The sequence below is a fragment of the Canis lupus genome, chromosome 31 (assembly GCF_003254725.2).
Source record: "Canis lupus dingo isolate Sandy chromosome 31, ASM325472v2, whole genome shotgun sequence".
Classification (NCBI taxonomy): Eukaryota; Metazoa; Chordata; class Mammalia; order Carnivora; family Canidae; genus Canis; species Canis lupus.
Window position 1 is genome coordinate 28,132,243 of NC_064273.1, and position 14,832 is coordinate 28,147,074.

The 14,832-nt window shown below is 42.7% G+C and overlaps 1 long non-coding RNA gene across 1 annotated transcript; it reads left to right on the forward strand.

The window, feature by feature from the left end:
- Window positions 1–598: 598 nt before the first annotated feature.
- LOC112661702 (uncharacterized) lies at window positions 599–10,890 on the forward strand. The gene is made up of 4 exons (XR_003137897.3): window positions 599–925; window positions 4,314–4,444; window positions 5,750–5,834; window positions 10,807–10,890. It is a non-coding gene; the product is annotated as an uncharacterized LOC112661702 (long non-coding RNA).
- The last annotated feature ends 3,942 nt before the right edge of the window (window positions 10,891–14,832 follow it).

A 14,832-nucleotide genomic window follows, 5' to 3' on the forward strand; every position in this document is an offset into this window, starting at 1 on the left:
GAAAGAAAAGAAAAGAAAAGAAAAGAAGAAAAGAAAAGAAAAGAAAAGAAAGAAAAGAAAAGAAAAGAAAAGAAAAGAAAAGAAAGAAAGAAGTCACCATTCACAGCTAAGAATGAGGGAGGAGCAGAGTGATTTTTATGAAAAATGAGTTCATCACCCTCGACTTGAATAAAATCTGGAGAAGCGAACTTTAGGGACACCTGGGTGACTCAGTCTAAGCATCGACTCTTGGTTTTGGCTCAGGTCATGACCTCACAGGTTGTGAGGTCGAGCCCTGCGTCAGGCTCCCCGCTCAGTGCGGAGTCTGCTTGAGATTCTCTCTCCCTCTCTCTCCCTCTGCCCCTTCCCCACCGCCCTCTCTCTCTCTCTCTCATAAAGAAATGAATCTTTGAACTAAAAAAAGAAGTGAGCCTTATACAAAACATCGAAATACCAAATTGGCGCTAGCCATCAACCAGGAATGACGTCTCCTTGTCTGCGTCAGGCACTTCATAACCTGGTACGTTATGTTATTTACCTCAATTAACTTTCAAAGTAATAGATATTTTTTCCACTCTTTTAAAGGAACAACTTTTCAAAAATAAGAACCTCTCCTCCTCAGTTGGGTTGCACGCATCCTTGTTTTTAAGCAGAAGATACCAAATTGGATTGAACTGTCTTTATTCACTCAGGGTCCAATGAAACAAGTGTGCAAGTGCTCTGTAGACCACAGGACAATGAAGCTCTGGGCCACTCCTCCTCCTCCTCTTCCCCACACTGTGGGCTCTGAGCCACGACGGTTGGGACATTTCCTGTCTGCTTTTTACAGCTTCCCTGTGTCCTGTAGCCGTCACTTTTGCTTGCAGGAGCACCTTGCCTTCATTCTGTTTTGCTCTCTCTGTTGGCTTGTGAAATCGGATAACAACGCCTGTCAACGGGTCCCTGAGTAAGTGTCAAAACTCTAGCTCTGTGACCCTGGACAAATTATTTCACTCTCCTGTCCCTCCATTTCTTCATCTCTAAGGTAGAAATGGGAACACATTTACTTTGGGGGTGCTGTTGAAAAGATTACACGGAGTGATATGTGGCAAATGCTCAGGGCAGGGCCTGGAGTATAGTAAACACACAATAATTATGAATTAATATTAAAATGATAATTTAACATTAAGAAATGAAAGCATTTTCTGATGAATAGCAGGCATGCGTTTCGGTGCTTGTATTTTGTACAATGGGAAGGTTTTTAATTTCAGTTGGTTTATTTCCAGTTTTCCTGGTGTGGTTCTATATTATAAGGTGGCTAGACGGTGAGCTCCAGAAGACTTAAATCCTGAGTCTCAGCTCTTGGGGGCTGGATTAGCCTTATTAGCTGAGAATATTTTCTTAAGTACACAAACTCCAGACCCTGCTCCCTGTGTTCCACCTTCCCTCACCCTCATATCTGCATTTCACTGAGAGGTCAGCATAGCAACAACGATATTGTCCCTCGTTTCGCACTTACCCAGCATACAGCGTGGTACTTAGTGTTTTATCTACATATTGGTTTTTGCAGCCTTACAGGTGAGGGTTATTTATTATTTTTTAATATATATGAACTGATAAATGAACTATAAAACATGGATATCTTTGAAAACATTATACCAAATGAAAGAAAGCCAATCACAAGAGACCCCATACTGTACCAGTCCATTTATATGAAATGTCTGGAACAGGCAAATCCACAGAGACTGAATGGAAATCAGTGCCCAGGGCTGTAGATGTTGGAGGATCCTGGAGGTGCCAGCTAAGAGGTGTGGAGTTCCTTTTGACAGTAATGAAAATGTTCTAAAGTTGATTGAGGAAATGGGTGCACAGTTCTGGGAATATACAGAAAGGCACTGAATTGTACACTGGAAGCACATGAATTATATGATTTATGAATTGCATCACACTAAAGCTGTTTTTTATTATAATTCCAGAAGGAATTATAGAAATAGTTTATCACCATTTAGCAATCATCCTAGCTGCAATTGATTGGACAGGAGGTAGAACAAGATATAATCTCAGATGACCTCCCCACAAAATACTAATTATATATGCAGGGAAAATGATGACTACACAGTTGAGAGTCGTGGCAGATACCAATTTGGCCAGGTAATTAGGGTTCATGGTGGTGGGGGTGGGTGGATGCCATGTGCCACCTGCTGAGATACACGGAGAGAACACAGCACCATCCAGGGGGCGTCCCCCTGCCAAGCATTGATTCAGATTGGCCTGAATCTGGTCAAAAGAAACACTGGACAGACCCTGGCTAAGGTTATCCTACAAAATGAAAAGCATGTACTTTCAAACTGATAAAGACATGAGAAACAAGGAAAGACAGATCAAGGCAGACGCATGAGACAACAACTACATACAATGCATGTTCCTGGATGGGGTCTTGGACCGGCAACGAAGAAGGGATGTCACCAGGACAGTGGAGGAGTTTGAGTAGAGTCTGTAGATTGAAAGATATGGCGTGTCCGTGGTGATTCCCTGCCTGGGAAAGCTGTGCTGTGGTCATGCAGGAAAGGGTTGTTGTTTTGGGAGGAGGCACATACAGGAGAATTTAGGAGAGTTGGGTGTGTGGCTTGCTTTCAAATGGCTCGGAATAAAGACTAATGATAATGGCTGTATGTGTGTGTGAGAGAGACACAGAGACAGAGACAGAGAGAGGGTCAAAGAGGAAGAAGATGGAGAAGACAAGCAAGCAGTGTAATGAAAAGAAAGGTTTATTTTTTAAGACTCTAACACAGCACTAATACTTACAGCAAGGATGCTGAGTCCACCATACACCCCAGGTGCTTACTCAGTGTTGCCTGAAGCTCTTTCCAAGGTGATACTGTACCTTCAGCCCAAGGTTAGAGATAAGACTCCAGATGCAATCCTCTCCTGCCCCAAATAAAGGAAGTAATAGTGATTAGTTCACACTACTGTGTAAATGACTGATAACAGAGCCTCTCCTGAGTGTTGAGAATTTTTTTTAACATTTTTAAAAAGACTTTTATTTATTCATGAGTGACACACAGAGAGAGGCAGAGACATGGGCAGAAGGAGAAGCAGGTTCCCCATGGGGAGCCCGATGTGGAACTCGATCCCAGGACCCCGGGATCAGGACCTGAGCCAAAGGCAGATGCTCAACCACTGAGCCACCCAGGCGCCCCTGTTGGGAATTTTTTTGGAAAGGGAGATAAGAGAAATCTGAATGGAAAGAGAAGCAACTAGAAATGGAGAGAAAGTACAGAAGGAAAATCAGTGATTAGTAATGGTGGCGACAGCCTATTCAGATGCTGGTTCTCTCTCCGACTGTGGAAATCTAACACATCTGCCCAGTCCCCCCTTTTAAAAAAGTAATCACAGCTATTATTGATAGCCTGCTTGATAAGTAGCAATCACTGTGCCAAGCACTCCATACACATCATCCCAAGGGATGGGTACACTTACCACACTTGTTTCACAGATATTTAGCTGCAGGTTCAGAGAGAATTAGAAACTTGGCCAAGGTCACACAGCTAATGAGTGAGGGAACCAAGATTCTTTTTTTTTTTTTTAAGATTTATTTACTTATTTATTTATGAGACAGGCAGAGACACAGGCTGAGGGAGAAGCAGGCTCCCTGCAGGGAGCCTGATGTGGGACTTGATCCCGGAATCCCGGGATCATGCCCTAGGCTGAAGGCAGGTGCTCAACCGCTAAGCCACCCGGGCATCCTAGGAGCCAAGATTCTGAGCCAGGTCAGCTTGCTGGAGAACCCAAGTTCATTACCACTACCACAAAGCTCTGGATGTAGCCATTCTAGCAATTATTGTCGTCTGCAGTAGGGTCTGCTGATTGTCAACCATGTACTAGGATTACAGGGTATTATGCATGGTCTTGACCTGAGCTAAAATCCTAACTCCTTGGCTGGGAAGACCAGTTCAAAGGTCCCACAGGACCTCCAGGGTTCACTCCCCTCACTGTCTGCCCATCCTCCCCACACCTGTCACTGATGTTCTCTGAGTGGCTCTTCCAGTAACATCTGTAGCCTCCCACCCACCTCGTCCTTTGTTGGGAGATGTAGGTCTCTAGGGTTCTCAGGTTGGTGGGAAGGGACTGGTAACTGTGAGTGTCCTAAACTGGTTGGTTCCATGGAACTGACATAAGCTCGGGTTTAAGCTAACTCCTCCAAAGTAGTATGATCGGGATGGAACATTCTTGGAGCAAATGGAGCCTTGGAAAACACCTCCACTACCTCCTATGTCCATTTCTGCTAATGTGACATCTATTCTCAGCCCAGTGTTCTTACTAAAGACTGGCTTTTTAAACCTCTGTTTTATTAGGGATTGATTAGTACTCGTTGACCTAGCATGGCATCTGCGGTGCACTTCCTAGTGGAGGATTTGTGTCTCTCCTTAACCTGGAACATCCTCACCTGAATTTGCCACCAATCTCATTCTCAACCATCTATGAGGTATGTGGTGGAGCTCTTCCATCAGTTTTTTAAGTTTCTTAACTGCTCTCACAGTTTTTATTCTGTTTATCTCTTGAAGATGCATCCCGGGTAAATCCTTCAATGCAGTTAACCATTTCTCTTCTCAGTTGCTTCCAGTGCAGAGTTTAATCCCATCTCCTGAGTTCTGTATTTTGGTGATCATATTTTTCATTCCAAGAACTTGAAACCTTTTTTTTTTTTTTCCTATCCACCTGTACTTCCAGTCTCTGCCACTGCTTGTCTGCTAATTTCTCATCCTATGTCTCTGGGAGGCCCCAAACCATATTATTTGAAAGCCATGTTCAGATTTTGTTATTATTTTCATTTCTTTAAGAATTCATTTATCAGGGGCGCCTGGGTGGCTCAGTCTTTAAGGATCTGCCTTTAGCTCAGGTCATGATCCCGGGGGTCCCCATGTCAGGCTCCCTGCTCAATGAAGAGTCTGCTTCTCCTTCTGCCTCTCCCCCGACTTGTTCTCATCTGTGTTTCTCACTCTCTCTCTCAAAGAAATACAATCTCAAAAAAGGATTCATTTTCCTGGTTGTTGATTTACAATTTTTTTTTTTTTTTGCTTTTTCTTAGCATTCATTTTCTTCAGTTGAAATTTTAGTCTGCAGAGTCATCTTAAGTGGAGACTTCTCCTCCTTGTTTTCTGTGCTCACTCACCATCACTCACCCACTCAGCCCACAGGTCTCGGGGGCCCAGGGCCAGAGCCAAAGGCTATACGACAGTTGGGGCTCTGCAGACATGGCCAGGAGGTCCCTCTGCTTCCTCCCACCTCCCTGGGCTTAGAGTTAGCTGAAAGCACTGGCCCCAGACAGCTGTGGCAACATTCTTCAAGTCTCCTGTACAGCTGGGGAAGCTCCAGCCCAGTGGTCCCCCATCACAGCTGGTACACCCTGAGTCCCTCTTCGAGCACAGGAGTTAATCTTGGAACTGCCTCCCCTATATCTGAACCCAGAGGCCAGCACACATCTGAGCACTCAGCCCTGCTTCCATGTTGGGTTCTCTCATTTCTGGTCCAAGGACATGTTACTTACCTAATATTGATTTCAATGATGTCTTTCTCTTCTTGAGTTTTTTCCCCGTTATCACTTCTGTATATTTGGAATGGCATAGAATTGAAGGGCCTTTAAAACATGAAGTTACAATGTTATATTCCTGGGACTACCATTCATTGCCATCTTTATTTTTTTTCTTATCATATTTACCAGATTCTTTTAAATCATCTTAAATCCTTTCTGTTACCAGGAGTAGTATACTTACTCTTTTTTTTTCCCTAGGGCTGCCATAACAAAGTACCACAAACTGGGTGACTTAGAACAACGAAATCTCTTCTCTCACCATTCTGGAGGCCAGAAGTCCAAGGTAAAGGTGTCCAAAGAGCCATGCTCTCTCTACAACCCAGAGAGGAGATTCTTTCCTTGTCTCTTCTCTGTTCTGGGGTTTACCAGTGTCTTAGTCAGCTCAGGCTGCTATAACAAAATGCCATAGACTGGCATGTGGCTTAAAGGCAGATATTTATTTCCCATAGTTCTGGAGCTGTGAAGTCTAAGACCAAGGTGCCAAATGATTTGGTTACTGGGTGAGGGCTCTCTTCCTGATTTGCAGATGGCCTCCTTCTTACTATGTCTGTATGTGGTACATAGAAAGAGATAGGGAGAGATATAGTCTCTCTTCCTCTTCATATAAGGCCACTAATCTTAGCATGGGCTCCACCCTCATGACCTCACCTAAACCTAACTACCTCCCAAAGACCCTACGTCCAAAACCATCACATCAGGCAGCCCGGGTGGCTCAGCGGTTTAGTGCATCTTCAGCCCGGGGCATGGTCCTGGAGACCTGGAATTAAGTCCCACATCAGGCTCCATGCACGGGGCCTGCTTCTCCCTCTGCCTGTGTCTCTGCCTCTCTCTCTCTGTCTTTCATGAATAAATAAATAAAAATCTTTTTTAAAAAGAAAAAAAAAGAAACAAAAGCATCACATCAGAGTTGAGGGCTTCAACAGATGAATTTGGGGGACACACAAACATTCAGTCCATATCAGCTGACAATCCTTGGTGTTCTCTGGCTTGCCACTGTATAACTCCAATCTCTGCTTCCATTGGCACATGGCCTTCTTCTCCCTTCATCTTTGTTTGTCTCTCCTGCCATTACCAGGACACCAGTCACATTGGATTAGGGTCTACCCTAATTCAGTATGACTTCATCTTAATTTGATCACCTGCAAAAACTGTATTTCCAAATAAGATCACCTTCAGAGGTATTGGAGGATTAGGACTTCAACATATCTTTTGGGGGCTTGAGGGGTGTCCACAGTTCAACCCACAGTGCAAGCTTTCCTGAAAAGGGAAGTCTCACCTCTTCAAAGGCTTGGAAGCTGTTTATAAAGAAGAATTTGTAAGGAATATAGGTAGCTTCCCGGTTGATCCCATGGAAAGGCTATGCCCTTTAGTTTGTTTGTTTTCTGATTTATTTATTGACATGAAATTTACATAACGGGGATGCCTGGATGGTCCAGTGGTTGATCATCTGCCTTTGGCTCAGATCATGATCCCAGGGGCCTGAGACTGAGTCCCACATCAGGCTCCCCGAAGGGAGCCTGCTTCTCCCTCTGCCTATGTCTCTGCCTCTCTCTCTGTCTCTCATAAATAAATAATTTAAAATCTTTTTAAAAAATCTTTAAAAAATAAATAAAAAATTTAAAAATCTTTAAAAAGGGGAGAAGGCACCACACCAAGAGGCCATATAGGGCAGTGGTAAGATTGTGGAACAGGAGTAAAAAAGATGTGAATTTGAATCCTGGATCCTCCAGTTTTTCACTGGCTAATGTAAACTTAAGTCTTCTCATATGTAAATTGGGGGTGATAGTCTGCATCTCACAGGATTGCTGTGAGAACCAAGAATATCTGCCATTTACTGGAAGCCCCCTCTGCCCCAAGTGATTTGTGTACAGGAGCTCTAGTAACAGAACATCCTGCAAGTTGGTTTAAGCATCAACTTTCTTGGTGCTGTTGTCTCCCTCTGTGGAGAACATGTTGTGTCTCTGAAGAGGACAGATGTACATTTCAGGGTGCCATTTGGAAAGATGACCCCTCCAGGAAACCCAGTCACTCCTTCTCTATGTTTTGAGATTTTTCTCTGAATGCCCAGGATTCGCAATTTGATAAAGTTGATTAGGGATAACACAGGAAACACCATGTGCTGCAATAGCTGCTATAATGGAGTCAAATAAAGTATCTTTCACAGAAAACAAGAACACTAAGTAAAAGTCAACATACATTCGACATCAGAAGCATCAAAATATTTCATTTATTCTGTGCCAGACAGCAGAATAGCAAGACACATAAAAGGAAAAACAAAATAGATATAAGGAAAAATATAGACTGTAATATGCCTATAATTGATGAAACATTATCAGAAGAAAAAAAATTAGACAATTTAGCAATCATAGAGAGTAAGACAAAATTAGCACATGTAAAAAAACCAATTGGGAGAATAAGGAAACACATATTTCCCTTAATCTTATTAGAAAAAAAAAAAAGCTTTCAGAACATTCTTCCATTTAAATAAATATTTAGTCAGGCACCTGGGTGGCTCAGTCGGTTAAACATCTGTCTTGGGCTCAGGTCAAGATCCCCAGGGTCCTGGGATCGAGTTCTACATCAGGCTTCCTGCTTAGCAGGGAGTCTGCTTCTCCCTCTCCCTCCCCCCCTCTACTTGTGCTCTCTCTCTCTCTTTCTCTCATGCACTCCACTCTCTGTCTCTCAAATAAATAAATAAAATCTTAAAAAAAATAAGTAAATAGTCAATTTCAAAAGGTAGGAATTCTGTATGTCATATTTAACCTCAAAGCAATCAAATTGCAAACTGTTTTTTTAAGACTTATTATTTATTTATTTATTTATTTATTTGAGAGAGAGGCGAGAGAGAGTGCATGAGAGAGAGAGAGAGAGAGAGCATGAGCAGGGGAAACAGAGAAGTAGACTCCCCACTGAGCAGGGAGCCCAAAGCTGGCATCAGTCCTAGGACTCTGGACTCATGACCTGAGCCAAAGGCAGATGCTTAACCGACTGAGCCACCCAGGAACCCAAATGACAAACTTAAAGTGTGTCAGAAATTAAAGCAATTTAAGCATACTACCTGAGTAACAAAGGAACTTCTGAACACAATAACCAGATAAAAATATTGTCAGGATAAAGTACACGTAACTTACTCTAAAAGGGTTCAGAATATAGTTATTTATTTTTAAATATTTTATTTATTTATTTATTTGAGAGAGATCACAAAAAGGGGGAAAGGGGGGAGGGAAGAGAGGCAGAGAGTGGAGAAGCAGACTCCCTGCTGAGTGCAGGGCCCAATACAGAGCTGGATCCCAGGACCCTGAGATCATGACCTGTGCTGAAGGCAGATGCTTAACTGACTGAGCCACCCACGCATCCATCAAAGGCTTCAGAATATATTTAAAGAGAGAGAAAGAAGTAGACTAGTTAAGCAAGCATGGCCACATGTGAATATTGGGGAACCTGAATGAAGGATATGTAGAAGTCTATAATGCTGTGTTTGCCACTTTTTTGGAAGTGTGACTTTCTAAAAAAAAATTTTTTTAAAGATTTTTATCTATTCATGAGAGAGAGAAAGACATAGGAAAAGGGAGAAGTAGGTTCCCTGTGGAGAGCCCCATACAGGACTCAATCCCAGGACTCTAGGATCAGGCCCTGAGCCAAAGGCAGACAGACCCTCAACGACTGAGCCACCCAGGTGTCCTTGGAAGTGTGACATTTTTAAAAACCAAAGGCTAAGAAAGTAGATGACTAGAAATTAAAAAAACAAAACAAAACTGAGGAAACCAATCAAGGAAAGAAAACATAAATGAAAAACAAAACGAACGGTTTGAGAAGTATTACCTAAACATAAAAGCACTTAAATTTGATTAACCGTTGACCAGCCTTACAACAACAAAAATGTGGGTCCTGAAAGAACAGAGAGCATCCTCCAACCCCCGCACAACACCCCAAACCACCCCAAGGAAGGGATGCTTTCACTTTGGGTTCTGGGGTTCTGACCAAGGAACAGTATAAGAAACAGCAATGTGAGAAGAATGGTTTTCTGTTTTGGTAAAAATGTAGAGTTTATATTGTTCATATATCTTTGCATGGGAGTACTACGTGAAAATTTCTTTTCAATTTTAGTCTAAAGGAAAAAAAAATATTTTCTTTCAAACCTTATATGTTTAGTGAGCTACAAAAAAAAATGATGTAAATGATGAATGCTTTCTTTTTTGCCTTCAGGGGCAACAAAACAGATCTGCCCTAGCCTCTGCCAATCCTGTGTTCTTCACCCAGTAGCTCCTGTGACCTTTGTGACCCTATGTCACTCCTCAGTTGAAACTCTAAAGTTGTCTCACTGCCCTTAGAGTAAATCACAGATGCTTCAGCATGGCTGTGCCGGTTTGCTAGGGCTACCGTAACCAAGTACCACATGTTGGATGGCTTCGAACAACTTACATTTGTTCTCTCTCGGTTCTGGAGGCTAGAAGTCTGCAATCAAGATGTCAGTAGGGTTGTCAGTAGGGTTGGTTCCTTCTGAGGGCTGTGAGGGGAAGTATGTTCCAGGCCTCTCTCCATGGTTTATAGGTGTCTCTACACATGGTGTTCTCTCTATGCACACCTCTCCATGACCAAATTCTCCCTGCTTATGAAGACACCAGTCATACTGGATTGGAGTCCACGCTAATGACCTCATTTTAATTTGATTGCCTCTGGAAACTCTATGTCCAAATAAGGCCACACTTCGAGGTACTGGGGGTTAGGACTCTAACATATCTTTTTTGGGGGGATACAATTCAAGCCATACAATAGCCCACAAATCCATGCACTGCCTGCCTCCTACCTACCTCTCCAATCTTGGATCTCCCTTTGTTTGTTGGGTTCTACTGACCTCCAGCCTCACAGATCTTTTTCTTTGTGCCTCCAGTATACCAAGTCTTCTCTACATCTTTTTGTGTGACTAACACCAACCCATCTTTCAGGGCGTGGCCAGGATGTTATTTCCCTGGGAGGTCTTTGAACAGCATCCGTCATCCATCTAGAAACAATCTCCCTGAGCATTTATCAGAGTCTGTCCCTATATGTGGTTTGACATTTGACTCCCCTTCTAGAGTTCTATTTTGTTTACCACAATAATCCAAGGACCCAGTGCATAGGTCAGAACATGCATTGAATGAATGATATGAATGAATGACAACAAATGTTAATTACATTCACCTAGAGTATATTATTATTTGTTTCTCTCCTCCATTCAGAACTTCCCACTTTTTATTTCCCTTTTTATTCCCTAGGTATACTCCTCATAAGCCCCTTCAACTCCTCTTTTTGGAAGCAGGTACAAGATGAGCAGTAAATGATAAAGCCAATAAAAAGGTATTTTACTTATCAAACTGTTAGCAGAGTTTTCCCAAAGGGAGGAGTTCGGAATCCAGTGGTGGGAGAAAGGGAACTTCCACTTTTGTTTTATATACCTTCTAATTGGTTGGGTTTTCTTTTTAATAAATTATTTTCACAATTAAAAATGAGTAAAATGGGAAAGTACAGATAAACTATTCACAACTATAAAAATACATGATATTTATCAACGAAGAGAATTTTTCATTTGGAATGATGGTTTAATTAATCATTAAAAATGATTAATACCATTTAATTTGGTATTCATTTAGGGCTTTTGTTCCTACAGAATTTTTGTTTTTTTTTTTTTCACATTCTTTAAAAACTAAAGAGCTATTTATCTAAAGCCCACAGAGATTGGGCATCAAAGCTGTTCCATTTCTCTCTCTCACTCGCTCTCCCCCTCCTTCCTTTCTACAAATATTTATTAAGCATGTATAAAATCCAGGTGCTGCATTGAGTGCTGCAGATACAAAGATGAGATCAGTATCCAGCCCTGAAAGTGCCTATACTTTCTCACCTTCTGAAATTACAAATGTATTGCAAGTCCACATTTTTTATACATATGGCCTAATTCCCACGTTGGAATCATTTCCGCTACAAAATGATTGCACTGTGGTTCTTTCTCCAGTTACACAGCAAATCGATTACCAAACAGAGAAGCTGCATTCTTCTGTGGCTCAAGGGGCAGTACCAGGTAGTAAAAGCCCATCACCTGGGCGAAGGAGGCCATTTTGTTTAAAGAACAGAGAGAAGTTGACTTAACTTTATACATATATCCTAAATTAATTATAGCAACCCCCTCTAAATATATATGAACTATATTTAGAACTTACATGTGTATTATGTAATTATCTATCATCTAGCTATATTTAGCTACAGAGTAGGACAGATGTAGCCAGGGACACGGATATACAGATTCCACAGCTATTTGAAACAGCCCCCTGAAATGGAACGACCCGCGGAGTTTCTTGACTTTGTCTCCCAGCCTGGCTTCTTTAGCAAAGGAACCCAGCTAGTAAGCTCACAACCCCTAACTCCTTTCCTGGGAGCCTTCATTCTCATCTGGCAGAGACCTCCGAAAAGGCAGACATGAACAATTTGCTGGGAAATACCTCCACCACCTGGACCTGTAAACCTCCAAAGGGGATGATGTTTTGCTGTCAGGGGTCATCTAGAGGGTACTTCAGTGGGCAGAGCAGCAGCAGACACATCCTTCCCCGTAGGGGTTTGAGTCTAGGGAACCAGAGTCTCCATCCAAGCAAGCCACATACCTGGCACATCCATCTCTATGAGATTATGTCTTATTCTCCCAGCCCTGGATGTTGGCCTCTTGACAGACTGATTTCCATGAGCTCTGAGTACCTCTCAGAGCCATGTGTGATTGGCTGCTTCAGTTGGCCCCAAATCCCTTTCCTTTTTTTTTTTTTTTTTTTGTAGACCTGGTAAATCTCCCTGAATCTTCTCTGTCAATGGAATCTACAAAGTCACCTCCCTTCTGTTTGGTAAAATCCAAAAACCAATGGGTCGGTATCTGATCCATCTTAAGGAACATTAGCCTCAGGAAAAACATGTGTCCAACTGCAGAGAGCTATTCTCTGGAGAAGTTCATTGTAGAGTGGGTAGGGAGAGAGCAAGGAACAGAAAGGAGGGACGTTCTCACTCACGCTCACATCCAAACAGATTTTTTAAATCGCAAGTAGCATCCATTCAGTTTCTCTAATCAGCTTCAAAGGCCTCGTAAGGCTGCCTCTACCATTGTGGGGCTGGTAATTCTGTGTCACAACTAATTACCGCCTAATAGCCGTCGTGGGTGCAAAGTCTCCAGTTTAAAAGCAAAGTTGATTTCTTCCTGCATTCAGCCCTCAGCTGCCCCTGAATGGTGGAGATTACATGAGGTAATACGGCAGTTATTTCTACCTGCTGTAGTTCATCAGCTCCATCTCCAGCTGAGCTAGCCGCTCCCTCCCCTTCGGACAAAGATTATTTGTCATTAAAATGCTCAGGCTTGCTCTGCTCTCTTTTTACAATCTGGATGTTGCCTATACTTTGAGAAAGGTTTTTGAAGAAAGATTAGCAGGATTAGGAAAGGTTCACATATGTTCAGCCTCACTCTTGGTATTCAAGACATCACAACCCTGCACCACCCAGGAAGCACAAGAAAATGGAGTGAGTGAAGGCAGAGGTGGGGGAGGGGAGAGAGGGGGTGGAGGAGAGGGAGGGGCGGCTGGGAGAGAAGCTGTGTGGTTTTCCCCCTACAATACAAAGCTGGAGTCAAATGCAAATCTGGGGATGTTTGATATTGGGGAATTCCCAGGCAGTTCGCTAGAATTTTTGTTTTTAGCACTGTTTTCCTTTTACTTCCTGTGTGATTTCTTTCTCACCTTGAGAAACTGGCCAGTATAGGGGAGAAGAGGTGTCAGAAATTCAACTCAGTATTTTGACCCTTAGGCAGGCTCTCATGCCTAAGCCAAACACAAATGCTATCCCTTGGCATTCTCTCTGTCCACTTTTTCTTGCCCTATTTGCTTTCCAGAAAGCACCAAATGATCCAAGGCCTGGGAGAAAACCCATCCCTGAGTTGGAGTATTTCACTGAGTTAAACTTCTAAATAATCCAACCCAGTCACTCATCTACTCTCGTGGCATATCACATGGAACCAAGAGGAAGTAAAAAGGGGATGGAAATGGCTAAGTAGTTTTCAAATCTTCCCAAATCTCCCCATAAAATAGAACAGCTAAAACAGCAAAGATAAAAGCCATGGACAGTATCTACCACAAAACTCGGTGATGAGGCAATCTTCCAAGCACCAGATACTAACAGGCCTAGATAAAGCATCTACAGTTGAAGATATGTGTGGCAGCAGCATCCATGCACACCAAGAGAGAGTAGAGAAGAAGATGTAGTTTTGAAGATGCTGAGTATGGGGTGAAATCACAAAATCAGTAGGGGTTCACTGGAGGGCTCAGCAAGTCAATCTGAGTACAACAGCTGAAACAAGGAGAGGGTTCTGCAAACCCAAGACATGGTCAAGTGCAATGGGACCACAGTGCAATAAGATTTGATGGTGCTGGAGCGATTTGGGCCCCATGCACTCTCAAAGTGAATAAACTCCCTACTCATACAACGCCTTGTACTGAGAAATATCTTAGCAGAAGAATATGGAAAGGGAAGAAGAACCAGATAAATTGGCTGGGGGGAGGAGAGGAACAAAGGACGTAGCTCTCAACATGTAGCTCTCAACAGATTTTTGTTTATTTCTTGTCAGTACAACAGAAGAGAGAGCTCTAGAGCCTATAAACTAGAGAGGCTGTCCTGGCATACCCTTTGCTCCTTGAAGTACAGAAACATCAGTTTCATTTAAAAAATGAACAACAGAAAAGCACTGTGGTGAATGATGTGGGAAACAGGACAGAAGAAAAATTATTAAATTCCCTTACTCCCTACAGTCCACTGACAAGTCCTTGAAACAGGCAGAGTGACCTTCCTCTAGGGACTCAGCTGCCTTGATGATGATACTTTGCTAATGGCAAAAGGCAGTCTTAGTCCAACCACCAGGATCCTGTAAGTCTACCTGAAGATAAAAATTCCTCTGGAGGGCACCTGGGTGGCTCAGTGGTTGAGTATCTGTCTTTGACTCAGGTCATGATCCCAGGGTCCTAGGATCAAGTCCCACATCAGGCCCCCCATGGGGATCTTGTTTCTCCTTCTGCCTATGTCTCTGCCTCTCACTCTGTGTCTCTCATGAATAAATAAATACAATCTTTAAAAAATATATTTCCTTTGGAAACTTCCCTTATCTCTATCCCCCTCATGATACATGTTAGCAAACATCCCCCAAACATATGGCCCACCAATACACATCTCAAGGGTCTCATGACTGAGGGTTTACTAAACAGTAATAAATTACCTTTCCTAACAAT